This window comes from Carassius auratus, chromosome 23, assembly GCF_003368295.1.
Source record: "Carassius auratus strain Wakin chromosome 23, ASM336829v1, whole genome shotgun sequence".
NCBI classification, from domain to species: domain Eukaryota; kingdom Metazoa; phylum Chordata; class Actinopteri; order Cypriniformes; family Cyprinidae; genus Carassius; species Carassius auratus.
This window is the reverse complement of record NC_039265.1, coordinates 13368547-13374792: the sequence shown is the minus strand read 5'-3', so window position 1 is coordinate 13374792 and position 6246 is coordinate 13368547. Positions and strand designations below refer to the sequence as shown.

The 6246-nt window shown below is 37.7% G+C and overlaps 2 long non-coding RNA genes across 2 annotated transcripts; both read left to right on the top strand.

The window, feature by feature from the left end:
* Window positions 1–259: 259 nt before the first annotated feature.
* LOC113041756 (uncharacterized) lies at window positions 260–1431 on the top strand. Its single transcript, XR_003275464.1, has 3 exons — window positions 260–290; window positions 1068–1212; window positions 1381–1431. It is a non-coding gene; the product is annotated as an uncharacterized LOC113041756 (long non-coding RNA).
* A 2813-nt stretch (window positions 1432–4244) lies between these two features.
* On the top strand, window positions 4245–4765 carry LOC113041755 (uncharacterized). The gene is made up of 2 exons (XR_003275463.1): window positions 4245–4288; window positions 4388–4765. It is a non-coding gene; the product is annotated as an uncharacterized LOC113041755 (long non-coding RNA).
* The last annotated feature ends 1481 nt before the right edge of the window (window positions 4766–6246 follow it).

Here is a 6246-nt window from a genome sequence, read left to right as displayed (position 1 = left end):
TCAGTCACACACCTCGACTTTCTTCCAAATAACGCACATTTCATTCATAATGTTATAATACAGGCCTATAGTTCCTGCAAATGAAACTAGGTAATACAAGACGATTATGCGGCCATCAAGGTGAATTGGTTTAGTCTTGACTTCTGGTCCTGAGTGACAGTTGGGGGCATGGGAAATCTGTTGATTGTCGAGTGCCAAATAAACAGAGATGGAGAAGAAAAGGTCAAAGCCAGGTGCCCAATTTCGAAAAAAAAGAAAAGAAGAAGAGGAGAAACGAGCAAAAGATAAAGGTATGCAACTATTGTCTCTGTATGATTACAGTATCCATTTCATGAATGAAGGGCTAATGTTAATTGGTGGTGGGTATAACTCTGTGTTAGCCTTTTTGCTATGATGCTTGCTATGCTTATACAACAATAATTTGGTTTCAACTCAATCACGAGATCTAATTTATAATATTGTGCTTTGCAATAAAACTGTTAAAAGTTCAGTTATCATTTCCATCAGTTGGTTTAACATTAGGCCCTGTAAATAACCAACGCCATTTTATTTGCTACACAGTATGCTAAGTATAGTTTCCTAAGTATAGTTTTACAAGTCATAACTAAAAGTGTGTCATGCGTATAATTTGAGGCAGTAACCTAATGCCACCTCCATGAAAAGTTAGATTGATATACAAATTTTGGTTGAAAAATATCCTGAAACCCAAAAAGTTTTTGTTTTTGCCTATACATATAATTTAAAGTCATTTTATTTTTTTAAACAACTGAGTCCCAGTGACCATAGCATAACGTGAATAAAATATAATTTTTCAATGTATTTTTTTTTTACTATTTGTTTCTATGCTCTAAACAATGTGATGACATGGGGGGAAAATAAAATAAATAAATGTTTTCTTCCGGGTCTAGGAGGATATAGCGTGTAATGACAGCCAGTTAGTGTGTAAGAGCATGTTTATGTAACCCTTCTATTATGTTTTGAGTCAATTTGACCCCAGGCTGTTTTAGCTTTATAAAACATTATCCTATGGTCTCTTGATTTCAAATGCAGTTAAATTGCAATTTCAGGGGCACTTCTAAAATATTTTGGAGCATCCTCTGCCACTTGTCAGGATGAGCCAACCACCTCCTCTGCTACACACGTCTCCACAAATATCATATATTGAGGATGAAGACCTCTTTGCCTCTACTTCTACCCAGCATGAGCTTTCAGGTGTGCATATTGTGTGTGTGTGTGTGTGTGTGTGTGTATGTGTGTGTGTGTGGGCTACAAGACAACTGCAATTTAATGTAATTTTAATATTTCTGATAATTTAAGAGTAGGCTGTGTTTTTTCACTGCTATGTGTTTTTGAGTAATATGCCAATATGCTGTCTGATAGAAATGCCTGGAGCTGAACCCCCACTGAGCCCCACTGGCCCTCACATCTGACTGACAGGATTCGGACTGAGCTGGTTCACAGAGGACCAAGTAAAGTGCCACCTGGCTTTGTTTTCCGTAGGAATGAGAGTAATGGGAGAAGTTGCCACCACTAATATTTTAAGAAGACATTAGTAAGTGGTGAAAAGATGGCAAGAAGTTGGCTGATTTATTCAATTAAGAACAACAGCCTCTTTTGCTTCTGCTGCAAATTGTTTTCCAAGAGGAACATCAATTTAACAAGTGCAGGAATGTCAAATTGGAAACATGCATGCAATGATCTCACATCATATGAAAACAGTTGTTATAATAAAATATTGCTGTTTGTGCAGAACTTTGTTTGCTATTTTTTTTTTGTGTGTGTGGGGGGGGGGGGGGGGGGGGTCGAAGGGGTCTCGCCCAGGGTGTATTTCAATGTAGAACCGCCACTGCTCGCGAGCGGTTGAGCTGTTTGAGGAGTTCGTATGAAATTGTACGAGTGTGTTCGTACGCATTCGTACGAATTGCCGTGAGATCGGGTTGGGAGTTCAGATGAGTCATCAATCGCTGAAATGCTGAAATGCTGGGGTTTCCTCACCTGCTCGCCGACTGTATTTCTCTTTCTAAGGATTTAAGTAAAGTGTCTATGACTCTGTAAGATTTTCATTTCCCCGTGTAAACAGCTTCAGTGGTTTTAATGGGTGTTTTTGAGAGTGCTTGAACTAGACTGTCAGTGAAAATGTTCTTTGCTCTCTTTCTGTACAATGAAAGTGTGATAATAGCCTAATTTACAATGTTTTTATTCACATTAACTTTCAATGCTGAATTCACAGTAAATATAAAGTAAGTCGTATTAAAAGCGTGTTATGGCTTGGCACTTATAGCTTTATAACTTGGGACAGCCATCAGTTTGTAAGAGTTAGGCAGAATATAGTTTACAAAATATGGTAGATGGCGGCTCCTAGTGACGATTAAAAAGAAGAATACTTTCGTTTTGCAGCGTTCTGAGAATGTCGAGTTCCGGAGGCTGTGTTCGAGCGGGTGATAGCGTCACTGTGATCTCGTCTCATCATCTCAGAGGCGGTGTGTGTGTGTGTGTGTGTGTGTGTGTGTGTGCTGTGTCGCCCTCATACCTCAACCAATGAAATGTACAAATAAACCAACATGTTTGCTGGACGGGGTTTTTGGCTGGGAAGCTTTATAAACAGCCTGCGCGCTGGTGTGTGTGTGTGTATGCAGTTGTGTAGTTGATGGTGATGTTGGAGGTTATTCGGCAATCGAAGCGGATCACGGATCGGGCATTTTACATTTAAACGCAGTGTTTCGTATTTTGAGGCTAATCTGGGCGTTTTTCCGGAACGATATAAAATGAAATTATTTTATGCCGTCTTCATGTTAATTTCAGGTAAGAGTTTGGGGTTAATGGAAAGTGTGTTTTTTATTCAACTCTTTTATTCAAGACTTTCCGCTTACTATATACGAGTAAGTGGGCTTGATTTATCCAGAAGTTGGTTAAACCTGAAGCAGTGAGTCGCGGCAGTGACGGTGACTCGGTGAGGTACGGAGCGGGACCCCCTCCCTCGGTCCGTTCGCCACTGGCCCACACAGGTGTAAATCTGACCTTTCGCGTGCACGGGCCCGAGTCGTGGGTTGTGGCAGTGTTTAACGTGTTTTCTGCGGCATGTCAGACTCAGCGCTGATTTCACCGGTGTTGTTTTTGGAAGACAAAATCTTAGGAAACTCTGTTCTAAAGCATAATAAATATTCTCTGTGTCCCAAACAGTCGCTGTGTGTGATGCTGAGGTGAATTTGGAGGCAGCTGAAGGAGAGAATGTTACCGTATCCTTCAAAACTGCTGGACTGGAGAGAGCGGATCAAGTGAAGATAACTTTGACAAGAGGACGTCAGAAGAAGCTGATAGCGCAGTACTGTTGCTGTGTCCATCGTGGAGACTGTGATGTTGTGGAAACAGCAGGAGTCTTACTGAGAGTTGAAGAAGGAACCTTCTCTCTTCTGAGTGTCCGCTCCAATAACACAGGCCTCTATGGAGTAATAATCCTCACTGGAAGTAATGTCTCGGAGAAGAAAGTTACACTTGTTGTCAACAGTGAGTATGTTAACACAATATATCTGTATCAGAATTATGAGAAAAAAAAAAAACACGTAACAATTGTGTTTATAAAGTCATTTAAAGTTCATTAGGAATCTGGAATTTAAAAAGAGTTGCCCATGCATCTTTAGCTTGTGTTCGGTTCAGTTTAGTGGGTCGTGTGCTGACCAGCAGAAAACTGCTTGATCTGAAAGTGGCTTCTGTGTGAACTGTGCTTCAAACATCAGGACACTATTGATAACACAACAGACCTTATCTGAGGAAATAATGCTAATGTGACTGCATCTTTAGATTTGGATTAGAAAAGAGTAAAAGCTTTTCTGATCACATGGTCAGTAATGTTTTAAGGTGGTACTTGTTGAAGGCTCATTTGATTTCTGGATTATAATCCTCTAAATATGTCTCTTTCTGATGTATTTTACAGAACCTCTGTTGTCCTCCAGTACAGAGCCACCACAAACCTCCATCCCAAAACCTCCAGACTCCTCTGAACGCCAAAGACTTTCTGTGTTCATTGCTCCAGTTGTATTCATCTCGGTGGTCTTGGGGGTTTGTTTCTTCTGTACATTCATGAGGGCAAGTATTATTACATTTGTTCTTATGTTTGAATTTGTTAATAACTACGTTATTTTCTTGTTTTTGAATGTTTGTTGAATGAATGTTGTTTTTATCTTTGTCTTCAGCTTCATTTGATTTGCATCTTGTAACTGTTTCTTTGTTTTGTCAGAAATGTAAGTCATCTGCTGATGTTGAAGCAGTGATGAAGCGCTGCCGTCTTCAGGTATGAAGGTCATCTCTGGTTCATGAATTTCCTCAGGTTTTCATAAAGAATATTGTACTTTGCCATGTTGAACCTTACTAAAATCTGTTTTATTTTCAGATTCGGTGACTTCAAAAAAACAATACCAGTGAAGATCAGCTGGTGGAGATGTAAAATCTCTTTGTGCACATTTTTTATATATGTTTATTTTTTTATTTAAATGCACAGTGTAACGTATTTAATCTCTTGCTGATTTCTTATATCTATCTGTATATATCTCTTATTATTTTAAGTTTTTACTCTTCTCGTACTGTTGCATATAGTCATAGTCTTTATATGCAAGCTGAACTAATTCCCTGTGTCTGAATGATGAACAAGTCCATGGTGCACCTGGGAACTGAGCCGTAGAGACATATGTATCTGTGATTTCTGTTCTCTGGTATTTCTCATCTGATGCTTGAATTGTAAACCGCATTAATAAAAGTCTCCTCGTCTCCACACTGGACTCATTGTCTCTGCATTAATGATACAACAAATTTAAATTTGTCATGTATGTACATGTATAAAAATCTGAAAAAATAATACAGATAATCACATTTCACATTTCACAACAATCACATTTGACCATTTAAAAAAAAATGTTGTTACAATTTTTAATGATGTTACAGTTTTTTAAATTTGTTTTGTGGAAAGACATTATTATTATTATTATTATTATTGTTATATTTGTTATGGAAAAATAACTGGTAAAGTGTAAAGAATTCAAATAGGAAAGTTTTTGTCGTGTTGATCAAGAGTTTAAAATTCTGCAACTATCTCTTAGGATCATATCTGCCTTCAAACTTGAAAGAAATAAAGATTTGAAATGTATCATGATTATCGATATCGACTGATATATATTTTTTTCCATACAGCCGAGCTCTTTTTGTCAGTTTTGAGGTCAGGTCGGGGTCACTGCTGACTGCTCTGCTCTACACAGCTCTTGTGATATAGTTAAGCAGGCTGTAGCTTTACTTTAACAAATGCTTTCCATTTTTATGTGCAATATGAATCAAATGTCAACTTTTATGCCATCTGATTGAACCGCAAGCTCTTATTTCAGTGTTGTTGTTTTTTCATTTTGTGGATATTTCAGCTAACAGTTTGATTTGAACATTTAGTTGAACAACATTCATTTAAAGTCAAAGTTAAAGACTATCTACGGCGGCTCAGGATGCTTTTCCAAATCCTGCTGCACAACAGAGTGCCACTTACATTTTTTTTTTCATAAAATCACATCATTTTTATCCCAAATTATTGTTAATGTTCATAATGACATTATCCTAGTCTGTTTTATAGGGAGCAAATAATGCCCAAAGATTGCGCTTTCTGTTTCCGTTTGCCCTGCTTTGTTAAATACTGCACTTTAATTTGAAAAAAGGCGAAGTTTAAAGTAATTTGTGCAAAATATATTGATCTACAGTTTTGGGAAACTATTTTACAATAGACTACCATTTGATATCATGTCTCATTTAGAAACTGTACTCCGGAGGTCGCATATAGGACTACACCCGATTCTGGCATATATACGTCATCGGGTCTCATTTAAGAAAAGTAACCGTTTTTATTGCAAAGAAAAAAAAAAATTATAGTATTTTAAACCTCACAGAGTCAATTGTTTTATTGTAACCTTTCTTAAATAAGAAATCCTTAAAGACGTACGCAGCCTCCGAAATGAGACGCAGACATTTATAGCGTGTTTTAAGTGTTTTTATTAAATAACATTAACAGACATTAATTCTGTAAAAATACACTATTTTTCTGGAGTATGGCCTGACAGGAAAATCTCGGTCCTCAGCATCACAGTAGAGACACCAATAAACTGTTCAGCATTATTGCTTCATATTCAGCACTAGTAGTTCTCACCACAGTTTTAAAGAAAGCTAAAAAGGTGGACAGGTGCTGATGAGCAGAGGAGGGAGAAGAGACACAGACAGCAC